Consider the following 14,543-nt stretch of genomic DNA (forward strand, 5'->3'; position numbering starts at 1 on the left):
TCATCTTCACTCTCTTTGAAATTATCTCCAAGGAAGGGTTTTGCACAGCCATGCAGGTTTTATTTTTTACAACGTATTTTTTCCAGATGAAAAGAACAGTGGTTTGAAAAAGCAAGGAACATTCACTCACTTTCATGCCCTTTCCTCCTGGTCATACACTTCCAGCTTTTCCAGGGAAAGTATCCACTCTACCTGCAGTGCTCTGGCCAAATTCCAGGTAATTACACTCAGCCTGTCTAAATTATTGCAGGAGGTTTTTTTTGGAGGGGAAGGCATCCCCCATTCCCTGAGTTGTTGGGGAGGGCTGTGAGTGCTGCTCAGCAGGTGCTGCTCCTCTCAGCAGGAGCTGACTGGGCTCCAGCAGTAGGTGAAGGGATTTCCAAGCGTGGAGAGCAGCCTGTGTTAAATCTGCAAAGCGTTTGGAGATCCTTTGGGGTGAGAGGTGCTATGTAAATGTGAGGTCACGGCTGTTATCTGGGGTGCAAATGCATCCTGGGCTGTGATAGAAGCTTGGGGAGGGGTGGAAAAATGAAGGGGAAAAAAAAAAAAAGAATAGAAAAAAAGAGTAAGGAAAAAATAAAAAGAAGGGGGGGAAATGAGTAAAAAAAAAAAAAGGGAAAAAAGGAAGGAGGGAAAAAGGAGGAAAAAGGGATAAAAGAAGGGGAAAAAACAGTGTAAAAAAAAAGAAAAAAATATGGGGAAGGGAAGGGAAAATGCAATTTCTACCCATGCTGTGCCAGACTGTGGATGACAAAGTTGCCCTTTTCTTGTCTTATTGTGAAGCAGGAGCATGGAACACTAAATTAGTCGGTTTCTGCTTTTTAGGCTTTTCAATTCTTTACATAGTTTACAAATGCTTCTCCCTTCACCAGGAAATATCAACTCAGTCCAAACAGAAAACTCCCTAACTTCCACCATGGCTGCATCCCACTTGCTGCAGCTCAGAAACTCCTGATCCCTCCTTTTAGAAGCTGGTGCCACATCTTGCTGTAAATCCACCTCCACATTCTTCCATCTTTTCTTCGTATTTAGAATCAGAGAATCGTGGAACTGTTTGAGTTGGAAGGGACCTTAATGATCATCTCATTCTACTGCTGGCCGTGGGCTGGGACACCCTCCACTAGCCCAGGTTGTTCCAAGGTCCATCCAAACCAGCCTTGTAGGTACAATGTTACATAAATCACATTCCATATTGCCTTAGTCCCCATATGCCTCCATAAATCACCTGCCTCTTCCCAGTACCATAACCAAACTCCCATCTTTTCACTTCGTTTTCTCCCCTTTTCCTTTTACTGTTACTCACCTGGTTGGATGATGTGGAACTGTGATTTCTGCCACTTAACCACCCTTAAAGGGACAGACTTTCTAATGGAAATTGAATACGAAAGGTTGGATTCCGTGGGGAAATTTCAAATTGACAAATTTTCTGAATGGATCTCTCCTAACCTTGTTGCATATAATATATGCATGTATTGAGTCTAATTTTTGGTTAGTATCAAAATTTATTGATCTGCAAGATAAATATTGACTTGACCTCTCTTTCTCTCAGTCTATATTTACTTCTTGAGTCAATAAGTCTAGAAACTGATCTGACAGGAGTCAATAATGGCTTAAAATTCTCAAAATAGCAGCTTTGCTCTAAGGTTGCAATTTTTTATTTTAAAGTTACTGCCTTAAATACATAAAATGTTCAGGAGAACTTAACACTTTACTGCACAAAGCCATTGGGGAAACGCTCAAATGCCAGAAAACCTTGATGTGACTTCAGGCCAACTGTGCCCTTTCAGCACTGGCCAAACCATATTGTAAATATTTTAATGGTGACCTACTGAAGTCCATCTTTTTCCCTGTGTATCCTCAAAAATTTGAGCTTTGCTCCAGAGGGTACTCCTGAGTATCACTGATTGGATTTGTCAGGGCTAAATTGTCTTCTGCCTTGGGAAAATGCAAAGCTTGCTACTGGGTAGAGGTTGTCATCATGAGAATGCCCTCCCTGCCTTCATTTCTCTGCTTAGTGAGGTGGTAATTAACCCAGCAAGATTTTTAGTGTCAGATGGGATCATGTTCTTTCCTGTTCCCCCTCAGTGGTGGACACATCTCCAGTGGATAGTGCAGTCTTCATCCCTATTTTTCTCATCGTGGTGTTACAACAAAAATCCTCATGATTCTATAGCTCAGTTTCTGATTTTTGGGGTTCCTTGGGGAGAACTTTCATTAGGAGGCAGTTTAATAACTCAGTTATTTGGGCAGTGTTGCTCTAATACCTGAGAAAATGTTGTCATTTGATTTAAGGAAAACATTGTCACTGTCAAGTATTGCCCTGTCCCCCAGAGATCAGTCACCCTTCTGAGAAGTGCAGGAAAATGATTCAAATTGAGAGAAAACAATAAAATTAAGAGAAAACAGATGAGCAAAAGACACGGAGGATTGACCTAATATCACTTTTTAGGATGAAATTGAAAAAATATTCATTTTCTCTCACTGTTAAGGGAACCAGGGAATGGGCCAGATATTTTTAAGTGTTGCTGAAAAAGCGGAGGAAAAAAGATCTGTCTTTATTTTTCCCCAGGTAAGAGTCCAAAATTTGGAATCAGTAATTTTCTTTTAGGATTTTAATCTTTGGAGTTTTTGGTGGTTTTTTGTGGCTTTTTAATTTTTTTGTTTGTTTGTTTGTTTTGGTTTATTTCATTGTTGTTGTTTGTTTGTTGGGGTTTTTAAAAATTTTTTTATAGGCAGCGTTTAGAGAAGATGTTGTACAAGACCCTGAGCTTGTACTAAAATAGTCTTCTGCTGATCCTCATTTATCTGCATATTTTAAAAGTGGGTGAAGCATGAAGCGAAGCATGTAATAGACTTAAGAACACATAGGTACAATTAAATGGGGAGGAAAACAATTACTTGTCATTCTTGCTGTGCTAATATTACAGAAAAAAAATTCCAGTGGCTGGAAGACAGTTTTCCAAAATGAAGGAGGGAAAAGGAAGATGAAATAATTCCCATTCCTAAATTCCATGGGTGCAAAAAACCGTGTGAGAAGGGGCAAAGCAAAAATATTCCTAAAATCAGAGCGAAACAGCCACATCAGAATCCTTAAAAAGCCAGGAATCATTGCATGGGTAGCGGGAGTTATTTTTTCCAGGGAACTTGAAGGAAGGTTCCCCTCAATCATCCATCCCAAAGCTGTTCCATGGTGCTGTTTGCTTTGATTAAACACAGAGCTTCACAGCTTCCCTAAGTTCCTTCATCCTTGGGCAAAACCTTCGTTTTTTGTGTAAAGAGTTAAAAAAGGCATGGAATGAGTCCAGCTGGGAAGAGGGAAAGGGAAAAGAAGGAGGTCAGGCAAGGCTGAGTGGGGGTAAAAGAAGGGGTTGAGAAGGATCTCCCCTTCCCACCAGCCTGCCCTCGATGCTGCTGAACTTGGGCAATCCTCTTGCCGAGGAGAAATGAACTTTTACAGCTCCGAGCTGAGGAGTCCTTTCCTAGAACTGAAAAATAAAGTAAAATAAAACAAATCATTCCTATCCTCACAGGCAAATTTCTATGAAAAGAATGCCTGATTTCAGGAATCTGCAGTCTCCCGATGCAAAAAATGTCTTTGCTGAAAACTTTCCAGCCAGCCTCTGTGATTTTAATTAAATAGCAAAGACCGTGTGTCGAAATTCACAGTCTCTGTCCCCATTTACTAGTGGGTGTTGAAAAATAAACTAAAAAAAAAAAAAGTATTTAGAAAAAAAAAAGCTTACTCTTTACTCAGCAACTTGAACAGATTTCAAGTCATTTTGTAGTTGGGAGGAATGCTCACAAAGACAGAGATTTTCTTGACTGAGATCATCAGAGCCCAGAGCTGAAGCAATTGTGCAACTGAGAAATGTATTCAGGCTTATTTAACGAGAATTATTTACTCTTTAAACTATTCCTTCACACCTACAAGAAAAAAAAATTTATAAAAGAAGGAAAAAGACAAAAGGAGGTTTTAGACAAGCTATCTCCCCTGATATCTTCAGGATGATTGTCAGAGCAGGGACCTGATCTCCAGCAGCCAAAGGCAGGAAAGTGCTCGGCCAAAGCCCTTTAATTCAATAGGCTCCCGAATTGTGCCTTTGCATCCTCATAGCCTGATACTCGCAGATGGGAGAGGCTGATTTTCATTTTCTGTGCTCTAACTTTCTAATAAACAATAAGCAGATCGCAGCCTCCCTCTTTTGTGCGGGTGAAAATAAGCAGTTTTTTATTATTATTTTTTTAAATATTACAAAAAGGGACAATATGCTAAAAATATGCAGCGAACAAATATCATCTGTACAGACTGGAAGAGAACCTTCATAAATTAACCTTATTAGTGCATTACTGTAAGCGAATGCCAAAAAAGCTCCTAATTTGCATTAAGATAGATTTTTCAGGTTGGCTGCATGATTTAATTAAAGAAAAGATTAAGAATCATTAAACAAGCTGCTCTACCTTGCAATAACAGAATTTATATCTGATTCAGGTTAACGAAAACACAGATGGTGATTCAGTAACTGTTGAGTTGCTGTAACAGAATGAAAATGATCCCATTAGTTCTCTGGAAATGTGAGGGAATTTGAAAATTAGCATGCAGATACATTGTATGGTGCTAGACAGCTTGGTCTGCTTGGATCATCACTGATTACTCTTTGTTTGGGTTGGCAACACTGAACTTAATAAATGAAAAAATGTTCCAGTATACCACAGTTGGAAACTGTTCAAGGTTGAAATAGGTGTGCAGACTTTCAAGAAGAGAGAGTTAAGTAAACAAATGTCAATCAATTTGGGGCTGGCAACATTTTTTTCTTCCAGAATGTCTGTTCTTGAGAAGCAAGTGTCATCAAAATTGAAATCCTTTGCTTGATACATATGTTCATGTGGTATTTATTATTACAAAGGTATTTTAAATGCGTGTCATTCGTTTACAAAGGAGCCTCAGCAGCGTTTGGATGCTAAAAGTGGAGAACAGCTCTTAGGAAAACGGGTCGGGTTGTGTGTGGCACTGACAAAGAAATCAAACTTGCTACAAAGGAAGGTTGTAATGGGAGGAGACGTAAAATATAGGTAAAACCCCTCCTAAATAATCCAGTGAATTGTATGAGGCCCATAAGTGATCACTTTCAGCCCATGAGGGAGAGCAGAGCCTGGGCAAGAGTAATTTTGTTCAGCAGGTGACATTTTGAAGGCTCTGGCAGAGATAACTGCATTATCCAGGGAATGATACCTGGATCCCAGCAGCCCTAGGGCTTGGAGCAGGAGGTTTGGATGACGGATCTTGCTCAGAACAGTGCACACACTCAGATCAACACCAAGTTTTCCAACGTGACTCATTCTGTGGCATCAACACTCAGGCAGCAGGACAGGAGGGTGTCTTCTTTTAAGAGGTTATTTTTCCTTTTCTTTTTGACTTCTTCATTTTATTGCAACTGACTTCAAGGCCAAAAGGTTGTGCACAGGGTGTTACAACAAAAACAAGGTTGTAACACTCGGACTTTTAGGTTAAAATGTGCTTTGCTTATCACATGTTAAGATCTTTCAGAAATGATGTAATGCACCAGGGACTGTGGTGCTACATTTGCAAACCACCTTTTTTTTAATCATTAATTGACATCATATAATAATGTCCAGCTCACTACTCCCAAAGTGATGGCAATTAATCTTGTAGGGGAAAAAAAATGACATTTTTAGCTTTTAGCATAGAAGGGTCATAAACAGGTTGTCTTTGGTTTGACTGGATTTTAACCATCTGATCAAACTTTTTTCACTTCAACATTTCTTGAACATTACCTTGTTTTTTTTAACACTTACATATTTAAAGATTGCATTTAGGAGAGAGAGCCTCAGCAGCTTGGCAGCATTTAAAAGCACACATGTTATTGCAAACAAGTGTGTCTTAGTTACAAAGGAAACCTTTGCTGTTCTTCCATGACCAGCACGTTTTTATGTCTTCAGAAACTGTTTGGTGCACGATGAGTGACGGCACTGAAAAACATTGATTTCTTTTTTCCTTCTCTCATTTAGGAGCCGGGGTTTGTTCTCAAACAAGGTGAACTACAGGGAAAAATATCATTAAATATTTTCTCAGTACTCCAGCTTGCCATAGACTGGTTAAGCGTCCTGTCTTTGTACTGATCACACTGCTTGCAGTTTTCATATAATTGCAAGTCCATCTCCCTCCTTGGCTCCTTGAGCAGGGATGTAAAGGACTGTGAATTGTACAGAGTCTTCCCTGTGAAACTGTACAACCAAGGAAGATGTGGAGGGGTTATGCTGTGCATGCCAACGTCAAGTGTTAGCTGGAAAGGGCTGGATTACTGAGGAAAGAGAATAGATCAGGATATTAACTGCCAGCTATCGGATGATCACAGGATATTTTGGTAGTTGCTGCAGCAAAACTGAGCAGATCTTTTTAATATTCTGTCTTGTTTCCATGAAAGCTATGAGGAGTACAAGAGGATATTTGACTTATATTTGTGCATTTTTGTTTGGATGAGGACTGTGAGAACCCAGCGGTTTTTGGTTCATGGGAGATCTGGCACATTGCTCTCTTGGTTTTGATTCAAGTGGGTTCACATCCCCCGAGTTTCGCTTTGACTTTTGATTTTGAACAAATCCAAAAAAAGGCAAAACAAAGCCCTGACAAACCAGCTAACTTTCACATGGTTTCCACCCAAAATTATAAACTTTGCCCCCTTCACAAGTGGAAGACTGTATTCAAAACGATAAGCTTTCCAAATGCTGTTAACTGGAGCTATTTTTATGTCAGCAAGGAAGATAACCCAAATTCTTCTGATTTTTCCAGGATGAGGGGCTCAAATATCCAGCTGATCTTCTCAGAAACCCTATTTACCAGAGAGGTAGTTCTGGGAGCAGAAAAAGATCAGAGTAAGAGCTTGAGGGCTCTCCTGGCACCTTTCTTGAGAAAACACGAACATGCCATTCCTACCTCCACCCTTAAATTCGCTGCACTGGGCAATTCAAGAATGGGTTAAGCACAGCAGAATTTCTGGATGTGGCTCTGGCCAGAAGATGCCATTCCCCTAAAAGAAAGCTTTCTCGCATTCCATGGGGTCATCTAAGATGGAAGCTTCACAAAGACTTTTGGATGGTTGTCAGGACCTTCTTGTAAACGCTCCGTCCTTGGCCAGTTCCAGAATATCTCCCGTGTGAATCTATCACAGAAAATCATGCACACGGTTCTGGACCTCGTTAAGGGGAAAAAAAAAATAGATAATGAAAAGCAGGGAAATCTCTGAACATTCAGGACATCTCTGAACATGCTCAAAGGCGAATCACAGGATACTTAGGGTTGGAAGGGACCTCTGGACATCTTCGAGTCCAGTCCCCAAGAAGGTTACACAGCCCAAATCAAACACCTCTGAGACCTGCTTATCCCAGTGGGCCCCTTTTAGAAAAGTATCAATGCATAATAAGAATGTATTATGTAATAAAAGTATTTTTCAAAAAAGCATTAATTGCCATTTTTAGTTTATGCTTCTGCTACATCTTATTTTATCATCGTGCTTTTCTCAGCTGATTGGACTCAAGAGTTACATTTGTATTTTTTTCTTTTTTTAATATGGGATTTATGTGTTTCCTCAAAAAAGTTATTTAATACTTTTCACAATGGGAGTTTTTTAGTCACATCAACTACATTTACCATTCTTTGGTATAAAATAATAGTGCTGCATTTGCTTTTCCTATAAGGATACAGAGTAAATCCCACATTTTAAGCATCAAACTGCAGTGTTTGGACACTTTTTCTTTCTCACTCTTCTTATTTTCTCCTTTACATTTCCTTTCCTTCCTTTGGCAGAACTGTCTTGGTAACTTCAGGGTGTTTGGTACTCCCAAGCAGCTCTACCCAGGTTATCTCCACACATCTAACACTGGATATTCAGCTGACATTTCACAGGATGCTGGAATGTGCTCCATTATCTCTGTAGAAGCACTTTGCAAACTTGGATGGGATCCAGTTAAGGAGCCAAAAACAATACTGTGGAAATTACCTGACCTGTCAAGTCTATAAAAAGTGAGTTACAAACAGCATGAGCTAAAGCCAATAATTCTAACAAATATTCCTTGGGCATCCCATGAGTTAAAATGAGAGTAATGAGGATGTTTTAATGCTTTAACTTGAATAAATAACAAAAATATTAGCTCTCTTTGTCTGAAGAATTGTCAGATTTAAATACTTGAGCCAGGTTAATTGTAAAATTGTTTGGGATCGTGGATGCTGGGAAACAGAGTGTAACTTTAAGCTGGACTCTGGAACAACCTCGTGGGTGGATTATGAGACCCCCGAGAAGCACCAGGCAGCCCCGAGCAGTGCTACTGGATCATACCTCAGTTTGTGTTCCCATGACACTCAAAGGAGGCAAAAGAGGCACATTTTCCACAAGTTTGTAAACATGACAGCTTCCAGCAAAAGCGGTGAGAAAATTTCAGGGATTTGGTGGTTTTTTTTCAGGCATCACCTCCGTGTCACTGGTGGGAGCTGGGAAAGTGACTGTTGCAATAAAATGGACCATAGGCTCTTCACAAAACAGGATTAAATGTTTATATTTGGCTATTATGGTGATGGATGCTAAAAAAACTAGCTAAGATAAATAAACATATTAATTATGTGTCAAACCACAGGACATCTCTTAGGACACTGTGATGGGAAGACTCGAATGCTAGAGATAACTTTGCTTCATTTCAATGTATTTCTTGATGAGCTTTATTAACCTTTAGGGACAAATGAATCTCAGAAATGGTATTTGTTACTGTGACCTTCTGTATTTCCTCTTCATACTTAAAGGCAGGATGATTTCCATCCAGAGGAGAATCTAGATGGTGGAAATATATATGATCCCAGTGACTTAAATACATCCCTGTGCTGAGATGGGACCCAGAAATTAGTGCCCCTGTTTCTAAACTGCACTGGAAGCTATTTAGTTAAGGAAGGACAAGTATTTCCCTCCTTTCCTACTCCTACTGAGAGAACTTTAAAATCACTCAGCTCATTCCCCATAATTTCTCTCCATAGTCCAATAAAAAAGATCATCTTCTGTTTCTCAAAACCAAAATTCAGAGGGAAACTGCAGCCACATTAGAAGGGCAGAAATAACTTCCTGATTCCTTGCCCCAGTGTATAGAATAAGTCCTTTAATTAAAGCAGCTCTCTGGTCAAGCTGACACTTTTTTTTTAATTGCAGTATCCTGTCAGTCTGTAATTTATTTTATTTTAATTCATCAGGGTGTGTGAGTGTTTCAGAGTGCCCCAAACAAAATGGGGGCTGTCAAAAGATGCGATGCTGCGTCATCACGGAGCCGATGGCCACGAGCCAGCTCTGTCAACACTTGGCTTTGTACTGTCCGGGGGAGAGAAGCTGATTCTTCAGCAGTGTCTAATCAGTTTAAAACAAATCTGGAAGATGTTACTAGAAGACAAGATGACATCCAGGCCACAGCAGCCTCTGCATACAAAGAAGTGAAGGATTTTGTTTGAGAACAAAACTAAAGAGGTGGAAAACAACTCTTGACAGTTTCAACAGGATTTTAACTGTGGGTAAGAAGGAGTGAACTACTGGTTTAGGAAATGGGACTGCTGGTACCTAGAGAAAGGACCTTGTTCTGTCACCACTGCTGTAGCAAGAGGGATATCAGGGGAATAGATCTCCTAGCAAGCAGTAGAAAAGTTCCTGTATATTCACAGCAGCATTCCAGTATGCAAAGGGGACATACAGAAGGTTGGAGAGTGACTTCCTACAAGGGCCTGTAGTGATAGGACCAGGGGATCTGGTTTTAAATTGAAGAAAGGAAGATCTAGTTTAGAGACTAGGAAGAGATTCTTCCTTGTGAGGGTGGTGCAGCCCTGCCACATTGTCCAGAGAAGTTGTGGCTGCCCCATCCCTGGAAGTGTTCCAGGCCAGGCTGGAGTTTAGAGCAACCTGGGATAGTGGAAGGTGTCCCTGCCCATGGCAGGGGTGTGGATTGAGATGAGTGTTAAGGTCCTTTCTAACTCAAACCATTCTGTGATTCCATGATTCATCATAGCCTGGTTAATTCTTGAATGGAACCCAAAGTCAAATAATTTGGAGGGTCACAATGATGAGAAACAGTTGCCTAATAAATCACAGGAGGTGTATATAGAAAAGGTAAATACATACTTTTGATTGATGGAACAACTTCCATCTGAATGCATCAAAAGATTTCAGAAACTAAATGTTTCCATGCTCAACACAGGTATCAGGGAGCTCCACATTCATCTTTCAGTGCCTCATCTGGAGGAAACCTCCTAACAGCCCTCAGTCACACAGGTATCCTTGCAAGAGAAAAACTCTGATGGTTTTATTTGGGATGTGTTTTTGGGAAACTCTGTTTCCTTCTGACACCATGCAGTAAAAAAGTGAAGGTAGAAAGCCAAACCTTTTTTCCCCATCTGCAGGCACCTGACCTGGCCCACAGAACATGACCAAGACACACTTTGCCCTTGCAGGATTCAACTGCAAGGACAAGTGGGTCACTTCAGTACCCAGAAAGGGAATGGAAATAGTTAAAGGAGTGCTAGAGGAGCTACTGGAGCTTTCTCTTACTGCTACAGAGATGTTGCACGGGTAAGAAAAGGATGTGTCTCTGGGAGAGTCATGTGCTGGATTTAAAGCCGAAAACAGAAATTACGCCCTAACATTGATTTAAAAATGATCAGATAAGGTGTTTTATAAAGCAGCTGTTACTGGGAAAGAAGTGGGGGAGGTGGGGGGTGGAAAGAGTTGTAGATCCACAGGAAATGCCTCCAAGCTGGAGGAAGCCTTCAGTATCTATCATGATTGCAAACTAGTGGGAAGGAGTCAGGAAGGGGAGGAATGTCCTGCCTTTCTCACAGCTGCCCAGTGGGACCTGTGTGTTTCCTTCACCTGCACCAGGACAGATAAACCCTCAGGAGTCCAGGCATCTTCAACAGATGCCACATCACCCCTTTTCATTTCCCCTCTTATCCAACATGTTATAAAGATGAGATTCAAGTTATTTTCTTATTATTAAATGGGAGAATAACTCCCAGTGAGAAGAAAATGCTATTCTTATTGCAGGAACTCAGACTACCAGGATGTATTCCTCTTCCTTGTCATTTCAGTTAAAAACCACCACTTTTCCCCTACAATATTTTGTCCTTGCTGTTTGTCTTCTCTCAGAGATCTCTTCCTCATTCCCTTCACTTTGATTCTGATCCATGTTTCTGGTGGCATGATCATTGGCTCCAAGGGAGCAGAGTTTATCCCTTGCCCTGTAGGGCTGCGTCTATTAAACCTCCCCAACTTTATTCAAGTAAAGCCTGGTGAAACATTCTTTTGCCTGATGTCGGAATTAACCCAATATCTGGGTTGAGACAAATTCCTCTACCTCTCTGTAATTCATCTTTTTCACTTTACATGAGGATTTTTCTCATGGTCTGTGAAGCAGGTCAGATTACCTTAGATACTTTGTCAGTAGCTGAATGGATAGTGTATTATAAACTCTAATTTACAGTCTCCTCTAACTTACTGTATTATAAAATACTGAAAGATTACAGATCCACTTCAGCTAAACCCCTGAGTGTCTGCAGCTTATCCAGGTTTGGCCATAGAATCATGGCTCTTAGGGCCTGCAGGAACCCTGACCTGATGTCCCCTGAGCAGTGTGGGCCACACAGTTTGAGCTCCCCCTGTTTACCCAGTGAGGTCCTGGGTCACACCTGGGTGTTTTGGGTTCTTGAATTTTCCTCCTTACATTGCCTGAGCCCACAGAAAGTCTTGAAATTTATTACAGCAAACACTACAGCCACTGGATCCAAACCTGTTCAGGTTATACGTGAGCAGACCAAAAAACTGGTGTTCTAGCACCATGGTGCATTTTTTAATTAACACAAGGCACTACAGCAGGCTTTAGTAATGGCTTTCAGCTTCTTTTCTTTCCTAGGATCATGGAATGGTTTGGGTTAGAAGGGACCTTCAAAGTCTGACCTACCTAGTCCAACCCCCCTGTATCAAACAGGGACATCTTCAACTTGACCAGGTTGCTCAGAGTCCTGTCCAAACTGGACTTGGATGTTTCCAGGGATGGGACATCTACCACCTGTCTGGGAAACCTTTGTTCATTCTTCCTTTCAAATAAATAATTTCATTTTCCTTCTTCTGTCTTACTCTTTTGCCACTTCATTGTCACATCCACAGCAATGGACAGGAAGATCTGGAAGGTCTGAAATCCTCTGTTTGCTCTCGATTTGTCCACTCCCTTCACCCTCTCCAAGATTCCACGTTGCCATCACAGAAGACTCCCATAATAAAATCTAACACCACAATAGACACTAATTACAAACTTTGTTGCTAAACTAAAATTGCTAAACTAAATCACATGGCTGGCTGAGGGAGCAAGGAGAGAGCAGACACACATTGTGGCAGGAAAACCTTTGGTTGCTCAAGTTCATCTCATCCCAGCTCCAAACTCTCATGGCTGAAGCCATTCCAGCTGCACTTCTTACCTTGGGAAGAGGCAGAGGGGATGCTGCAAGCTTAGCTGCACCTCTCAGTTTGACTTCCACATCTCCTCCATCTCTGGGGGATGATCCCAAGCAGCTGCTGAATTCTCCATGGTGAGGAGCATGGGCTGATTTATCCTGCAGTTCCCAGTGTGGAAACTGGTCTGTGGATAAAGACCTGAGTCTGCAGCATCTTCCATCAGCACAAAGCACACAACTGTGCAAGAAACCTTTTCATAATCATGAGGGGAAAGAGAGAGAGAGGAAAAAACAACCCAAATTCTTAAACGTATTCAGACTCAGCTGGAATTCGGACCAAGAGATGGACTAGCTACTTACTTATCCCTGAGGCACATTCACCCCTCTCTATAATTAAGCTCTTGGGCTGTTTTGTTAGTGGTGAGAAGCAGGCTTTGCCAAAAGTCATCTGGCTTTCTCCCTTAGAACACTGACAGGTTTTTTCCCCCCTCCTTGCTAAAGAAAGCTTTCAATTTTCATTGCTTATGTGCTTTAGGTATAATTATTTTTTTTTTTACCTTTCACGGTGTTATTTCCTACCCATAAAATTATACAAAAATGGTCATCAGTGAGCCTGCTGAAAAGACCAGCCACCATACATCGCAGAGAATAACCTTAATATTTATATAAAAAAAATAAAGACCATATTTCTTTTAAAGATCTTGCTCTAAACAAACTGAATTATTCATGCATAGAATTGTACAGCATTAGAACACCTGTTTTCAATCATGCATAATGTAAAATCACTCATTACCTCACAAGAGCCTCTACATCTCCAGCAATCAAATGGCATTGAAACAGCGGAACAGGTGCTTGGCAGGTGGATCCAAACAGATGTTTTAGGCTTGGTTGTCTTTTCTTGTACAGGTGTGGTGATCTTGTTTTCAACGGCATAATTGCTATTTGAATAGGTGATATTTAATTCTTACGTGCTTTAATATTTATTTTTGCTTCTTCAATTCTTTTTTTTTTCCACTCTGAGAACTGCACAGGCTCAAAGCAGCTTATGAGATGTGGGAAAGCTCCGGGCTGAAACGTCAGTGATGCAATGGAAAGTACGGTTCCTCTTACTCAGACCTCCATGCCACAAACTCTAACCCAGGAGACTTTGTCCTTTTTCTAGACAACTTGTGCAAAACCACTGCACAGACCCCCAAACTCTCAACCACGGTCCAGCATTCCCTTCCTGAAAGGATATTTGAATGTTGGATGTATGGAGATATGATATTGGTTCCTTCATGGAAACAATGAAACAGGAAATGGAGACGATTTCTGCATGTTTTTCCAGGATTCAATGATGCACAATTTAAATGTGTCTAAAAACTACAGCAGACTTGGTACACTGATGTTGTGAAGGAGAAATACATCAGTGATGGAGGGCAGGGTTAGATAAGAGATTAGGAAGAAATTCTTCCCTTTGAGGGTGAGGAGGCCCTGGCACAGGGTGCCCGGAGAAGCTGTGGCTGCCCCTGGATCCCTGGCAGTGCCCAAGGCCAGGTTGGATGGGGCTTGGAGCACCCTGGGATAGTGGGAGGTGTCCCTGCCCATGGCAGGGGGTGGAATGAGATAATCCTTAAGGTCCCTTCCAACCCAAAGCATTCTAGGATTTGGTGGTTACAAACCTTGACTCTGCTTCTCAAACTCCTGTTTTTCATGTGGGCCCCATGGGAAAGAGACGCGGACCAGTGGTCTTTGCTAAACCAGACTGTGGACCTGGCACTCTGCAAAAGCTGCAGAAAGCACTGAAACTGCAAGGAAAGAAAAAATAAAATGGCAAAAATTTGACATCTTCCCCTTAAAATTTAGAGAAAATGAATCAACAGTGGCCAAAAAGTATTTTAGTGCTCATCGCCTTCAAGCACCGATTACTGGTTGGCCGAAGCCGATATGTTCCCACTCCTACTTCAGTTTGAACAGCAAAGTGGCAAACCATTAGAAACAGCTTTAAACTTGGCACCCTGACCAGCATCTCAGTGGAGCAGCCAAGGACTGAAAACCCATGGTGACAGTTTATTGCTCT

General features: G+C 41.2%; 1 long non-coding RNA gene across 1 annotated transcript; it reads right to left on the minus strand.

The window, feature by feature from the left end:
• Positions 1-12,529: 12,529 nt before the first annotated feature.
• On the minus strand, positions 12,530-14,265 carry LOC109145649. Its single transcript, XR_002047177.2, has 3 exons — positions 14,146-14,265; positions 13,278-13,422; positions 12,530-12,735 (listed from the first exon to the last, which is right to left on the minus strand). It is a non-coding gene; the product is annotated as an uncharacterized LOC109145649 (long non-coding RNA).
• Positions 14,266-14,543: the final 278 nt, after the last annotated feature.

Source organism: Corvus cornix, chromosome 7, assembly GCF_000738735.6.
Source record: "Corvus cornix cornix isolate S_Up_H32 chromosome 7, ASM73873v5, whole genome shotgun sequence".
In the NCBI taxonomy this organism is placed as follows: Eukaryota; Metazoa; Chordata; class Aves; order Passeriformes; family Corvidae; genus Corvus; species Corvus cornix.